This window comes from Protopterus annectens, chromosome 11.part0, assembly GCF_019279795.1.
Source record: "Protopterus annectens isolate FY-2018-M chromosome 11.part0, PAN1.0, whole genome shotgun sequence".
In the NCBI taxonomy this organism is placed as follows: domain Eukaryota; kingdom Metazoa; phylum Chordata; order Ceratodontiformes; family Protopteridae; genus Protopterus; species Protopterus annectens.
The window spans coordinates 319,113,002-319,130,100 of NC_056745.1; the positions used below are offsets into that span (position 1 = coordinate 319,113,002).

At 35.3% G+C, this 17,099-nt stretch overlaps 1 protein-coding gene across 1 annotated transcript in view; it reads left to right on the forward strand.

Annotated features, from left to right (window-relative positions):
* Positions 1 to 17,099, forward strand: part of LOC122815364 (dynein axonemal heavy chain 3-like) — a 4,921,723-nt gene that overhangs the window by 4,580,466 nt on the left and 324,158 nt on the right. The window lies entirely within an intron of this gene.

A 17,099-nucleotide genomic window follows, 5' to 3' on the forward strand; every position in this document is an offset into this window, starting at 1 on the left:
TCTGCCAGTTTTACACCAAGGAAGGTGCTGCACAGACTGTGGACAGCTCTCTAATCCAGGCTCCCTGCTGTGGCAGGGGATCTTCTACACAGCAACTAATGGTCAGAGCACCAGTAGGAGAGGCCAAAAGGAGTTATAAAAATTTGCAAAATAAAAGTCATATTTACCAAATAGGACATCAGAATTAGTCACTGATAGTGGTAATGCATATTTCAAGATAATCACTACCATGATTCACTAATACTTTCTGAGGTGCCCAAAAATTCAGTCCTGAATCTACAGATAATTTAATTTCTTTCATCCATCAATCCACAACCCTTTTTTCCCATTTTTGGACTTGAGGTCATGGTGTCACTTCAACAGTGATAATCATCACTAAAATCACTTGGTGACTAATGTTTTCCAGCACAATATCTTTTTAATGAGGTTTGTCTTAAAGCTCAGCTAGAAGTATAAAATCTGATTTGGGAGCTGAGAAGCAGATACTACCTTAATGCTCACTCCAACAGAATTGATATCTGAGAGTTATTGCTGTAATGACAGTGACTCACAACAAGCCAGGCTTGCAAAATGAGTAAATAACTGACAACTGAGTAGCTATTCATTGTTTACAGGAACACTTTATGTCAAGTGCATGGACCACCATGTATTCCTCCCTCAAATATATTTTTTTTTATTTTCAATTAAAATAACATTTACATAATATTTTTAAATATCATTTTAAACAACTATATACAATATTTACAATAGCCTGACTTTCAGTTATATACATTGTATGTTATTAAATATAGAATTAACAGATCAGTTATCAGAGATACAATATTGATTATTGCAGAGTGTCCAACAAAGATATAACTTTCTTCCAAGGATTATTTATCAATGGCCCGGGATAGATTCGTAGTTCTTTGATTTTTATTTCCATCAATGCAGTTGTCTTCAGTAAAGTGTATAATTCTTCTAAGGTCAGGGGTATATTTGAATTCCACCTTCTGGTTACGCATTTCCTAGATATAGCAAGCATTGTCCATAACAAATACATATTTGTCTTATTCAGGTAGGGACCTTCATTTACATTTAGTATTATCAATACTTTAGTTAAGGTAAAGGATTCATTAAATAAAGCTTGTAAAAAATGATTGATTCCATTCCAATATGATTTAATTTTATTACATTCATAAAAAATATGAATCCAGTCTGCTTTATTTGACTTTTCACACCTCCAGCAAAAACAATTTGTAATAGTACTGATCTTTTTAATTCTATCTGGTGCTAAAAATGCTCTATGTAAGTAATTCCAGTTAAATATTTTCCAGTGCTGTGTATTAGAGGTGTAATTAACTGATAGTAAGATGTTAATTTAATTTCTTCTGTTAACTGCAATGACTGACCTTTTGTTAAGAACTGCCAGTATGATGGTTTGGGAATTGTTGCATATGTTATTAACTCTTTATATAGATTTGAAATGGAACTTTTCTTTTCACAACTATTATATATAAATTCATACAGAAAACTTATTAGATTTGGAATATTTTTAAATGAGGAATTATTAATTCATCTGCATAAATCTTGAGTGTACATTAGAATGCTTTGTATAAGGTTAACCAGTCTTGTGTTGGAATATTGTAAGCAGTTTTTATCATATGTATATCTAAAACATTTCATATATTTACACATTGAAACCAGCATAAGAATCCATTTTGTTCCCAGGAGGTTATTGTTTCCCTATATATTTTGTGAGGAAAGTTCTTAGTGATGGTAAATGGGGTTAAAAGGTCAAAAGAAAGTTTTAGATCTATGTTGGCATTGATAAGTTTCCTAAAGGAATTGATGTAATGATTAATAAGTGTTGTTTTAGAATGTTTTGATATATTATATTGTAAACTTATGCATAGTATGTACCAGGGTTTGTTTGATTTGTCTGCTATTAAAATTTTTTTAACAGATTAATTTCATTTGTTAATATAACCATTGTTAATTCTTTCCAATTGGCAAAATAATTTGGATTTATCCAGTCTATTGTAGTTTTAAGCACAGATGCTTTTATATATGTTTCTATTTCAGGAAAGTTCAATCCTCCTTGTTTCCAGGGTCTAATGTGATGAGTTAGAGCTACTCTACTCTTTTTGGGATACCATAAAAAATTTATTAAACATGAGTTTATTTCTTTAAGAATGCATCTTTCAGGAATTAACGGTACTGCTAATGCTACATATAGTATTTTTGGCAATAAGACCATTTTTATTAATTGCAATCTGTCTTCAAAAGTTAATATCATTTTGTTCCACTTTTCTATACATATTTTTATTGTTTCAATAATGTTTTTATAATTTATTAATATTGTTTTGTTTATATTTTTGCATAACACTATTCCTAAATAATTTAGCGTAAGTTCTTGTTTTCCTATGATGGATTTATCTGTAACTTGTAGTTCTTTTTTCTTATTTAAAATAGAAATTTTGATTTTGATCTATTAAAGTGTAGACCTGAAATCTTATAAAATTTATCCATTACTTCTTCTAGCTCTCTTAATGACACTCTGGAGTTTGATAGGGTTAATAAAATATCATCAGCAAAAAGCATTATTTTAGATACGAACTGGTCATAGACATTCCTTTTATTCTTGGATTATTGCGTATTATTTCTGCAAGTATTTCTATAGCCAAAGCAAATAAAATAGGAGAAAGGGGGCATCCTTGTTTAGTACCTTTCGTTATATGGATAGATTCTGAGGTGAAAGGACCTAATTTAATGTAGGCTAAGTTATTAATATATATGTTTTTTAGGGTTCCCCTTCATATGATCGAATTTCTCTAAACTTGAAAGTCATAAACTCAAAACCAGAATCCTGAATTTAGAGAAACTCGAACATATGAAAGGGACAAAAAAATAAATACTTTTCAAATGTTTTCACAGGGGGGCTTCACCCCCTGCACCCCCAACGTGGGGAGCTGTGCCCTGCACACCCCCTACTTAAATATACCTACTCTGAGATCACGTGATAGTGAAGGAAAGGGAAATATCCCATTCCGCGCTATACGTGTAAGCACAAAACGGAAGATTTTCCATTACTCCGCTATAGTGCGGTTAACGAACATTCACATTTAAACTGCTAGGATACAGGGGACCAGGCCCCCTGCAATAAGGTATGTTAATGTTTTATTTTTTTAAACCTAAGGCTCCCATTCACAATTTCAAGTGAATGGAAGTTCAAGATTCTGCCCTCGAGATAATGAATTTAGAGCTTCCATCCATTCGATCTTGTGAAGGGGAACCGTTTTTTTTTAGTAATAAGATGAAGGGAGGAGGAAATTCAAATAATGGTAAAGTTTTAAATAGATATTCCCAGTTGAGGGAATCAAAGGCTTTTTCTATGTCTAAACCGATTAAATGTGTTTCTCTATCTTCTTTATTCACATAATCTATAAGAGTCTTTATCCTTTTAATATTATCATGTCTGTGCCTGTTATATAAAAATCCAGTTTGATCATTATTAATTGTCTTTGAAAGTGGGATTTTCATTCTGTTAGCTAGGATTGACATGAATATTTTGTAATCATTATTCAGTAATGATATAGGTCTGTATGAGGTGGAAAGGTCTGATGGTTTATTATCTTTTAGAATTGGTGTTATGAGAGAATATTTCCATGAGGGTAGTATTTTTGCTTCTGACTGGACTTCTAGCAAAGTTTTATGAAAAAACGGAGATTACTGTTGAATGGAAGAGTTTGTAAATTTCTGTAATTATAGCATCTATCCCTGGAGCTTTGTTAGATTTAACTTCTTTTATGTTGTCAACAATTTCTTTGTAGGATATAGGTTTTTGTAGGTCTAGTTTTATTGTATTATCATTGCCCCTTGTTGTAAACAAATCTGTTTTAATTTTTTAAACCCTATTAACTGATTGTTAGATCCTGAGTCAGGAAAGCCAGCAGCCAGACTCCTCCCTAGGACCATTATCATCTATATACTGTTTCCCTGCCATTTAGCTTACCCTTCCCTACTTGCTATACTTCTGAACTTTGTCACCTGATGTTATACTAACTCTGACCACTAAGTGGCAGCCTAACCTAGCCTAGACCCCTTACTCTCTTTTCAATTCTACTAGCTTTGGCTCATTACATTATTTCCTTCTTTTCTCTTCCCTTGCCCTATTGCCTAGCTATTCTCCTAATCTATCTCTTCCTGCTCCTTCTCTGCACTCTTCTCATCCCCTACCCTCTGCAGACTAGTAATTTCCTTATTCTGCCCTCCTCACTACCCTTAGTCTTCCATCTTACCTGCGCCACTGAAACCTTCTTACCTGCTCCACCTTCTCTCTCTCTGGGTTGTTACTGCTTACTGATTGTCTCCTTCTCTACTTGCTCTGACCCGCTCCGTTCGCCCTGCGGGCTCACTCCGCTCCCCTACCCTACCCCCAATTCCCACTCACCCCAGTGCTGTTTAACTTATACCTATCTAGCCACACCCACTGTTCCTCTCAACCTATCACCTAACACATAAACTTATCAACTCCTTCCCTAATCCCCCTCCTCAATCATCTGCACACTACTGCATATTACTAGACCATTCCTCTTTACCTTCAGCCTCATACCTACTCTCTCTCTCAAATCTCCTGTAACTATCCTATCATACTATATATCTTTCTTCCCTACATAATTATTTACTTTTGCCTACCTTATAACTTACTTAACCTTTCTACCATACTATTACAATATGGCCTATGTACATACACCTATCCTCAAAAACTCTCTTCTCTTTTCTTCTTCATTAATATTCCTTATCTTAACTTATACCCTTACCTACTATGAACACTACTCTCTGGTCTGTAATGTACCCCCTCAACAGCAAACAATACCAACTACACACCCCAACTCTCTCTCTCACAGCAACATTACCTTTACTTCAACCTACCTGCTTCCTAGGTTTCACAGATATACCCACATTACTTACTTCCCCAACAAGATAAGTCTACCTAAGTACTATAAAATTATAAAAACTGCAATGACACATTCTTTAAATCTTCTAATAGGTGGAGACATTCATCCTAATCCTGGCCCAATTCCACAAACTGACAATCTACAAAAACAATCATTTAACGATGCTTACTCCTCTATAACATCAGGAAACTCACTCAGAATAGCTCAACTCAATATCCGTAGCATTAATAACAAAATTAGCCAACTGCATGCTCTTTTACAAGCTCATGCATTTGATATCCTTTGCCTAACTGAAACTTGGTTAAAACCCTCTACTCATGACCTAGAAATAACCCCACCTGGATATAACATCCTAAGATCTGACTGTACATCCAAAAAAGGTGAAGGTGTAGCCATCTTGCATAAATCTGAACTTCTTGTTTCACCCATTGATGTGTTATTACCCTCAAATACCAATGCTGAAACTCTTACTGTCAAACTTCAAATTAATAGTGCTAAATCTATCTATATAATCTGCTCCTACATCCCTCCAGTTAATAATATTACCACTCTCGAAAACATTCTTAGCAGCTTATCTACTCTCCTACCTCATGAAACTATAGTACTTGATGATTTTAACATAGACTGGACCACATGTAACTCCCCTAATCCAAACACCCACATAAACCTATTTGGCTTCACTCAAATTATAAACTCCCCCACAAGATTCCATAAACCTAGTAAAAAGGAAACTACTCTCGATTGGATCCTTATAAACAGTCATCCTGATTCTTATAAAGTCGGAACACTCCCAGACGACATTAGCGATCATGTACTAACCTTAATAATAAAACAAAAGAAATACAGCTCTAATAATAACAATATGGTCACCTTTCATTCTAAAAAATACTTCCAAGCAGAAAACTTTCAAAATGAGCTAAAAGCCTGTAATTGGTCACCTCTAAAGCAACTCAAACTGGATGAAGCAGTCTCTTACTTTAATACTTCATTCCTTCAAATCCTAAATAGCCACGCCCCCATCCACTCCTCCCGTGTAAGGACTAAAATAGCCCCCTGGCTCACAAAACAAACCAGAGAAAAAATGTTCCTACGGAACAAAATATGGGCTAAATGGAGAGCCTCAAAGAACTCTGCTGATCACTTATACTTTAAGCAATTAAGAAACGCTACCAAAAAAGACATTTTGTTAGACAAAAAAAACTACTATTCCAAACTTCAACAATCACACTCTAACAACCCTCAAAAGTTTTGGTCAGGCATTAATAAACTTCTCAAACCAGGGCAGGCTAGAACTCTAGCCCCAAACTCTATTCCCCATGATAGTCCTTTGCAAATAGCTAATACCTTTAACAACTACTTCACTGAAGCTATTCAAACTTTAACAAAAACACTAACACCCACCACCCCCTCTGCTTTACAAAATACAAACAGTTCAATTCCCTTCTTACATTTACAACCTGTTCCAACTTCCTTTATCTGTAAACTCCTTCAGAAACTCAAACCTTGTACTCCCTCTGCTGATAACCTCCCAGCAGAATACTTTCAAGTAGCTGCCAAAGCCTTACCTTATCCAATATCCATCCTTATAAACAGAACAATCACAGAAGGTACCATCCCTTCCATATGGAAAGTATCCCATATAATCCCTTTGCATAAAGGAGGTAAATCCACTGACATTTCCAACTACCGACCAATTGCTCTACTCTCTCCATTAGCCAAAATAATGGAAAAATGTATCCACCATCAACTACTTCAACACCTGCTCCATAACAACTTACTTGCTAACTGTCAGCATGGCTTTAGACCCTTTCATAGCACCACTACTACCCTACTAAGCTTTACTGACTGTATTAACAGGAATCGAAACAATAACTCTCTCTCATCTGCTCTATTTATAGACCTATCAAAAGCTTTTGAAATGGTCAACCATAGCTTACTTATCAGTACTCTAAAAGCCCAATCTCTTGACCCACAAGCTATTCTTTGGTTTAAATCCTATCTAGATAACAGACATCAAGCGGTGCTCTGGGACAATAATCTTTCCACACCCCTCCCTGTGAACACTGGAGTCCCTTAAGGCTCTATCCTAGGCCCTCTTCTTTTTTCTATTTTTATTAACACTCTCTACACTGTTGTTCCACAAGCCACTTGCATACAATACCTTGATGACTCTACTCTAATCTGTACTGCTAAGTCCTCATCCTCTCTCCAAACCCTTACTCAAACTGTATTTAACTCTGTTGAAAAGTGGTTTACTGATCAATGTCTCCTCCTCAACCCCAAAAAAAAACAAATTATTATAAAAATCTCCACAGATCCACTTCACTATTACCTCCTATAATGGAACTTGTATTTCCCCTGATCCTACTGCATGCCTTCTGGGCATAACCACTGATCATAACCTCAGCTTTGATGACCATAGCAATAATACTATTCAAACTATCAATAAAAACTAGGCTCTCTGTATAGAATCAAACCCTTCCTTACACAACTGGCTAGAACCACCATTGCCCAGGCTCATCTTACTTCTACCCTATTCTATGCTTCTGCTATTTATACCAATCTATCTAAGCACAATCTTACCAAGCTTGAAACTAGCTATAATAATATAGTCAGATTTGCCACTGGCTCTCCCTATAGAACCCACCACTGCCTCAACCTCAAACAACTCAAATTGTTAGAACTACAAAACCAACTACGATACAATCAACTTGTGATCACACAAAAATTTCTGTACCACCCTACTAATACTCCTATCCTCTCTAACCTGATCTCCCCATATAAAAATCTTACAACACTACGCTCAGCTAGCAAGTTACTAATTGCCAACAATAAATCCAACAACAAAGCTGGTGACTCACTCTTTACCAATGTCATGGGCAGAATCTGGAACAACCTTCCTAAAACACTAACCTCTCTTTCATCTACTCCACTCTTTAAGAAACACCTCAAAGATCACCTAAAAATACATTGGCTTTGTCCCTGCTCAATGCCTGACTAAACATTACTTATCCTCCTTTCACTTCCCCTTTTCCCCTGCCTCCTGGGCTACTGCCCCACCACACTTTTAATTATTACAAGCTAACTCTTTACTACTATTTATATTTTCCAGCCTATTCTCTTTCTCCTTCTTTAACTAAGTGAATGTCAATTTGTTTTTTTTTCAAATATTGTATAAACTTGTGCTGATTGTACCAGAAAACTCATGGCTTGATTGCTGCTTAAACCTATACCATGACTCTGTAACTTGGATCACACAAATTACTTGGACTCTCTTTACAAACATTTTTTGCTTTATAATGTATTTTAAGCTTGTTTTTTTATTCTAACTATTGTATGGAGTAATCTTCTCATATCTTGGAGCTTTTCTCCCCGGGCCTCTACTGAAAATGGATATGTATCCAGCTAGACTAGCCCGGTCAACAAATATAAAATAAATAAATAAAAATAAATAGATAGTTTTAAGTTTTCGGGAATTTTTTTATATTGATAAGGTCTGTATCTAAGTTTATTTGGTTGGTATCTAAATCTTCTTTTTTGAAGTGTTCCATATAATGGAACCGGAATGCTTCAAGCATGTCTCCTATATCTGATACTTTTTCCCTTTCTTTTCATGATATATACTACTAATGTTATTTGCTTTAGATTGTATTTTAATTCTTGTAGATAAGTTATGTAGATATCTGGGGGAGGTGGCTAATGAGTTTATTTTTAATTTTTCCAAGGCTAGAAAAGTTTTGTGTGTTAGAATTTCATTATATTTTTTATTTAATTCCTCTATTTCTTTTTTGACTTCTGGACAATTCTGATTTTTTTTAGATTTTGCTGTCAAGAGTCTGGTTTGCAAGTCTAATGGTTCAGATTCCCACTCTCTTTGTTTTTGTACCAGTTAAGGGTCTTACCAAACAAATACACTTTTAATAAGTTCCAAACATGACTCTGCTGATTTCTGTTGTATTATTAATTTCAAGAAGTGACTGTAGTTCTGACAATATCCAAGGTCTGAATTCTTTAATTTTCGTGATATATGATGGAATTCTAGTTGAGAGGATTAAAGGTTTAAACTCTATTTGGAGCATCATTATCAGAGAGTCATGATCTGAGATGGGGCATGGAACTATTGAGAAGCTGAGGATTTTTGTTTGTAAATCTTGAACTACGAATAATTTGTCTATTCTGGTTTGTGTTCCAAATCTATGGTCTTCATGGGAAAATAATAAGGATTTATCATCTTTTACTTTAAAGGTGTCTATTAAATTAAATTAATCAATCCATCTTTTTAAGGATTTTGAAATAGTTGCTATGCAAAAAGACTTCTTGGTGGTTTCAGAAGCTTCTAAGGTACAATTAAAGTCTCCTCCCAGTATAAGATTTCCTTTATAATTGTTGGAAATAAAATATAGGTAATTTTTAACTGTTCCTGTGCCAATTCCTGTGAACCAATATAGATTAGCTAAAGTCCATATTCTGTTATTAAATGTAATTATAACAAATGCTAGTAGACCCTCTTTGTCTTCATATTTATAAATAACTTTTGGAGTGATTATGTTTTTCTTCCAGAGAATCGATACTCCTTTGGTCTTTGTTCTATAGGAGGATTGAGCTAAGACTGTTTAGTCCTTAGGGTTCCAAATAAAGCTATCATTTGTCTTAAAATACGTTTCCTGGAGAAATACTACTTGTGCCTTATTTAGATTTAAATATTTTTAGTAAGTTTGATCTTTTATTTGCATTATTTAAGCCATTAGTATTTAATGATAAGAATGTTAAATCCATTTCAAGTTATTGTTGGAAGAAACTTTTTGCTTTTTTTTTTTTGTTATACTAGTTATACAATATTCTCTGATAACATTGGATGTTATTTTTATGTGTGTAAACTTGGGAGTGTAATTTAATGTTCTTTCTTCTTTAAATATAAGTAGGGTAAAATTCTGGTCAGGCATTAAAAAAGTACTTCTATAAAACATTAATTCTAAAGTATCAAATACAAGTAAATATGAATTTCCCATTAAACATGGAATGAAAGTCATTCCTAATCCAATAGATAAAGATAGATCTATTGGATTAGCACTTATAACTTTAACCAGCAATATCAACTGAGCTCCATATGTTAAATTATTATATAGAGAATTTTCTTAAAAGCGATAAATTCTATATTATTCTATTATTGTTCTATAGTATTTTATATATCAGGATGGAATGTTAGTAGTGTAAACAATTATTATGTTGACTAAGAAAATATCCAATATTTACTTACCCGTAAGAGATCCCAAACATGTCATATATGTCATTTTGGATAAATTAAATGCAACAGAGGAGCATACACTAAATAAGCCAACAACAAATAGATTATTACTAAAATAATTTGATTAAAAGGACTCTACAGGAGACAATGAGTGATTACCAATGAAATATGAATTTACTGTAGGTGTACTGTCTTCCTTTACTTTCCCACTCTTCAGCTCACCAACTTCAACTTAAACTTATGAAAAGACATGGCTTATCAATGGTATCCTGACTCTGAGTAGAGGCACCGTACATTCTAGTGTGCAGTGCTTTTACATATTTATAGATTTACAAAGCAGAGTCTAAGAATGAACTATGATCAGGTGAGATGAAAGACACATTAATCTGATGGCAGTCAGGCACAGACTGCTGTGTGACATATAACTTTTCGAGCATGTGTGCCATAACTGAGCTGCCCATGTGACATATAACTTGTCTGAACATGTCCACCATAAATGAGCTGGCAAAGCACTAAAACACACAGGCAGTGCATCCACACACTTCCTTATCTAGGCTGAGGAAGGATTTCATATCGGTGTGTAAGATTCTACTGCAGTAATACTTTTAGGATCAGATAGACACTACTTCAGTCAGGAACTAGACTGAGTTCCCTCTCCAGACCCTAAGGAAAGAGAACTCATCCATTCTTTCCCCACCCATAAATAGCCCACCCAGTAACCTGACTCCAGCACTCATTCCAAACTGCTGACATCTCATGTCTTTGTAATCTGTGCCTTGCCATAAAACAGTGAGCTTAGTGTAATTACACTGTCCTAAGCTACTAAGAACAAAATTGGTGGGAAGGGGTGTGACACAGAAGGAGGGAGATATCGACTATGAGTGCACAGTTTGGAGTAGTCATGACTGCAGCAGCTATTTAAAAAAAAATGTTACATGTAAAAATACTAGAGGTCAAAGTAGTTTTAAAAATGTATCACACAGCTCTTTATTATCAGCCTCAGGTATACTACCTGTGAGATTAGCAGGTGTCAGGTTACTGTTTCATTAACTAAAAAGCATCTTACACAGATGGTTGTTGCACATGCCTGACACGTGCATACATAACCACAATCAGACTAATATTCTGACATCATAAGCAACCATATTAAGACTAATTCTGAACAGAGATCTATTTATCCAAAGTACAAGCAAAAATTAAATGTCTGTGGCTGACAAAGTTTGCTGATGACTGCAAACTGGGAGCTGTCATAGAATCTCCAAATGATGTCAACATCCTACAACCACAATCAGACTAATATTCTGACATCATAAGCAACCAATTATAACTAATTCTGAACAGAGATCTATTTATCCAAAGTACAGGCAAAAAATAAATGTCTGTGGCTGACAAAGTTTGATGATGACTGCAAAGTGGGTGCTGTCATATAATCTCTAAATTTTATTTATTTATTTATTTTACATTTGTTGACCGGGCTAGTCTAACTGGAATTAGATCCATTTTCAGTAGAGGCCCGGGGAGAAAAGCTCCAGCACAGTTAATATTATGCAGTAAAAAATAATAAGTTCAGAGTAGTAAAATAGCTCTAAGCAGTTACAGCCATATACAGGCACACTATATGACTGTAATAATTGTCACAAATTCAAAGAATTATAATGATAATTAAAAAAGGGTCTAAACAGATTACATAGTTACAGATAAGGTACAGGTAAATGATGTCAACATCCTACAAGAAGGTCTTAAACAAAGAAGTAATTGGTGCCAAAGTCATGGCCTTAAACTCAATGCAAAAAAATGTATTATAATCCCTTTTGGTAAGAGTGATGTTCCTGCTAACTAACTACATCAATAGCAGCACCTTAGCAACACTCGGTGGTGAGAGACCTGGGCCCACAGGTTTACAGCAATTTTACCTTTGATCACCGTGTCTCCACAGTGATAAGAAGGGCATTACGTGTTGCTCATTTCATAAGTAAGGGCATTGCTGCCAGAAAAAAACAAAGTTGTAATCTCCCTGTACTCTTCCCTCATCAGGCCAATAATTGAGTAAAGCACCCTTTTTCGTTTGTACCTTTCCAAGCACCTGCAGCAATTGGAGAAACTACAAGGGTTCCTTACAAGGAAAATTCAAGGTCTTCGACATCTGTCCTATGTGGATCATCTGAAATCACTGTCACTTTATTCTGTTTCATATAGACTACTCAGAGGTAATATCTGCCTTGCATATAAGGCAATCTTTGACTCTGCTTTATTGGAAATGCTGCATATCTGCAAGTCAAATGGTACACAGGTTACTCACTCTAAAGACCTTAACTTGGTATGTGATATTAACAGAACCTGCTGGAGGGACAGATTTGTCTTCCAGAGGTTACCACACCTTTGGAACAGATTCCTACTTCATGTCAAGCAGAGCACCTCATTGGCCCTCTTCAAACGCAATCTGGACAAATGGATGGGACTTCCACCTGTGTTCCTCTTGGATATGAGCATTAGGTGCTGATCATAGAAATAACTTGGCTAGGCTTGTAAGGGTCCTACGGTCATTAGTCTAGTTACTTCCTATGATCCTATGAATCCTCATGACATCATATATGACCATACTGAGACTTATACTCTGACATCATTCACAATCATACTCCGACTAATATTCTGACATCATAATTACCATACTCAGGCTAATACTCTTGACATCATACACAACTATTCTCAGACTAATTTTCTGACATCATATATGACCATACTCAGACTAATACTCTGACATCATGCACGATGACTAATACTCTAGCATCATATATGACTGTATTCAGACTAATACTCTAACATGATAGACAACCATACTCATATTCTTACTCTTGACATCATACATAACCATACTCACACTAACACTGATATATATATATATATATATATATATATATATATATATATATATATATATATATATATATATATATATATATATATATATATATATATATATATATATGTGCAAGTATAGGCAGGTAAAGAAGCAAACACACCTCCTAGTTTGCATTCAGAAATTAAAGCAGGAATTCTAATGTTGCGGTAAAAATAATGGGTAAATAATTACAAAATGTGATAATTATTCTTTTAGAAGAACAAAGGTAAATATATGTTTAGTGTTGAGTGTTCCAACTCTTAGTGAAAGTTTATGATTAAACCCACAGATCCTGCAGAGTAAGAATTAGATATACTCTTTCTACAGTGAAATCAAGTAATTCTGGTGTACCTCAGAGGTCTGTACTGCATTCAGTTCCTTTGGTTTGTTTATGGCATGTTTTCTTACATTTGATGGGTTATGGTTGTATAAATATGCTGTTGACACCAAAATAAGTTCAGTTATAAGAGACATAGAGAACTAGTGTTTATTCCAGTTATGTTTGGATGAATTACTTTTATGGGCTGTCTCTAACAGTATGGGGATTAATCTAAAAATACTTGTGTTGTGCATTGCAGATGATATAACTTATGTTACTCTTATGGAATTAACAACTTGTTGCTTAAACAGGTGGATATTGTTAGGGACTTGGGAATAAATTTTGATAACAAGTTAAACTTCGAGTCACACCTATTGGAAATTACCACACAGTGCTCTTATGAGATTAGAAATATATTGAGAACTGTTGTGACTAGGGATAATGGTGTTTTAATCCCAGTTTATAAATCAGTTATAAGGCTGGTAATGTAATTTAGTGCATCTGTTTGTTGAATAATAGCCCATAAATAGATAGATTAGAAAGAGTACAGAAGTACTTCACTCATCAAATTACAGGTGTAAGGAGTAGGAGTTATAGTAATAGACTGAATGTGTTATCACTCTATTTTATTAAATACAGATTAGTAAGGGATGACTTAATTGTTATATATAAAAGTTGACATACTGAAAGTTATGGTGCTAGTGTGGGGATACGTAAGATAAGATAAGTCATCAGATAACTACAAGAAATAGCTATCTTGAGGAAATTGGTGTTTGTAAAACTAAGGTATTGCAGAATTCCTTTTGCTTTCATGCTTGTAGAAGGTGGAACTCTATTCCACTTAGAATTAGACAGGTTGATTCTGTTGGTCTATTTAAACAGGATTTGGATAATTTAATGGGAGTGGGGTATTTAAGAAGATATGCTAGTGGCAAGCTCTTTGAAGGCCTTTCTAGGTTCTGAGTTTGTTTCCTATACCATTGATCCATTGAACCATTTCAGAATAATTAGCACTGATTACTGCTGTAGCAAATACTACAGTTTAATTATTCTGAAAATGTTGTTTTCCTGGTAAGATTGATTCACTTTTACCACTTTATATCTTGACATAGGGTTTCCTTTTCAAACTGTTAATAAAATGATAAAGGTTCCAATTTGGGAACAATGTTGCTAGCACTGAATTAATGGTTCCTTAGACTACATTTTGATATTCATACAAAAAGTTACCATTCGTGTGTAGAGCAGTATAAGCTTGGGGCTAATGGCCTTAATAACCTTCTTGAACATCTGAACAGATCTTTCTGCTCAGTCATTTGTGGTTGGATGATGGCAAGCAATTACCAAATGCTGGCATAATATTGTTTTTGAGAAGCCTTAAAAAAGCTGTGGCTCATAATCTCTAACAATCTATTCTGGCAAACCATTCTTTGTATATACAGTTCATGTCACTGCAGTAATCTTTTCAGAGATAATTGATATGGTGCATATGGACCCTGTGCATTTCTTGTGAGCATCCATGGCAGTTAAGGAGGAAAACTCTGAAAATGACCCCTCATGGTCAACACATACACAATTCCATGGTGCTGAATGCCAATCCCCAGTCAGTTCATCCAGTCCACAATGCGACTCAGATGGTAGGCAGCAAGTCAGCTTGCTGGTCCAGCAGGATGGCCTATCCTCACCCCCTAAGTACAGCACCCCCACCCTTGCAGCAGCAGCTCTTCTGAGCTCCATTGAAGCTGCCCTCTGAGGAGAAGCATGCCTCCATGTGCTGAATTCCACTCAGCTTACTGTGCACCTTGCACACAGCAGTGTGGCTTCTCTATGTTCAAGCTCTACATATTGAACCCTTTTAGTGCTCTTCTTAGGTGTCACCCATGTGACAAACCACAGCCACCTCCCTCCCTCCAGGATGTTTGAGCCAGCAGTGACTGATCCATTTCATCATCCACTGCCAGCTCCTACAGGCGCCTGAACTCAGGTCTCCCATGATGTAGTCAGGACTGTATCCCTATATGCCATGGAGCTACCTATGGCATTTTTGTGCTTTATCACTCACTGTGTGGCTATAGAGATGACTGATTCAGCCTTCTGCCTTTATAGAAGCATGGCAGAATATTGTGCCTTTCTGTTTATTTTAACTATTGGGAATAAAAGTACTTCTAAACATCTTGTGGACCTCGACATATAGGGCATCTTTCATCCATAAGAAATATTTATGACTTCATGTGAGCAAGACAGTTTTATAGAACTTCAATGGCCTTGAAGTAGAACAGGCTCCACTAGTCAACGTATATGTTTAGGTTAATTAGGTTACTACAGACATATCTAATCAGAGAGCATTATTATTATTATCATTATTATTATTATCATTATTATTATTATTATTATTATTATTATTATTATCATTATTATTATCATTATTATTATTATCATTATCATTATTATTATTATTATTATTATTATTATTATTATTATTATTATTATTATTATTATCATCATTATTATTATTATCATTGTTATTATTATTATAACAAGTGACAGTCCTGAGTTGGTTGCAGTGGAGTATAGAAGGAGCTTAGTGAAGTTACAGGCATGATGTTGTTAATATAAGCCCCAATCGCTGGATCTCAGTACATTATATTAGTTACTTTGTTCTAATTCAGAAATGCATATAATGCTGTTTAACTATTAGAGGCAGTTTGTGGCTTTGAATGGTCAGGCTGATAGAACTGGTCAGTGATTACTTAGACTCTATGGTAGGCATAGCCGGCTTTAGTCATAGGCCAACTAGGCGGCCACCTAGGGCGCCGCTGTAGAAGGTGCACTTTTCCAGTATTTATTTGGTGTAGGTAGACCAGGATGGGGGCACCTGGGTGGTGTGGGGGGACACCGTGGAGCAGTTTTGCCTAGGGCACCAACTGACCTAAGGCCGCTGCTGCTGGTAGGACTGTAACTTATCTGCCATGGAGCATAGCTAAAATGTTGACAAATACCCCACAGCTTGGGAGATACTAATATTAACAATATGAAGCACTTACATTAGATTAAAACAGTTTACTATTGTTTGTGCGAATGACATTCTATCGGCTGCAATGTGCCGAAAAACAGAATGTCGAATGCACAAGCAGTTTTGCACCAAAAACGTGATAGCTGTATAGGAGTTTGATTTACATCAGCTCTTATACGGCTATCACATGGTGGTTTTGACAACAATGTCGAGTCAAACGCATCGAGCATTTGGTTCGACATTGTGAAAGGTAGTTTGTTTTTTTTTTACTTTCGGTATTACCATTCGTTTATTTGAACGGAAAATGTTTTTCTGTTCGAATAAACAATAGTAAACCGATTAAAACTGTACATAGCCAACACATGTTCTGAACTACACATTCAACAAGCTTATTGTTACTCTGTGGTACATACATAATCTACACTGAACCTCTGCAAAGTACAGCAATATCTAAATTTTGGCCAACTAACAGCTATCAAGGCAGGCTGGGAGCCAAGCAAGCCTGGCAAGAAAGCTATCCTGCTGCTTTCATGGAGAAGCCAAGTAAGTTAAAGCAGGTAATTCTGTGTTGAGGGATACAAAGGATTTTGGCACCAGAAGGAAGAGTAAAGCCATGCAAAATAGAATCTATTTTGCACTTTCAGAATGTTTCTGATTCATTACTAGGTGAAATATAGTACTGCATGTTT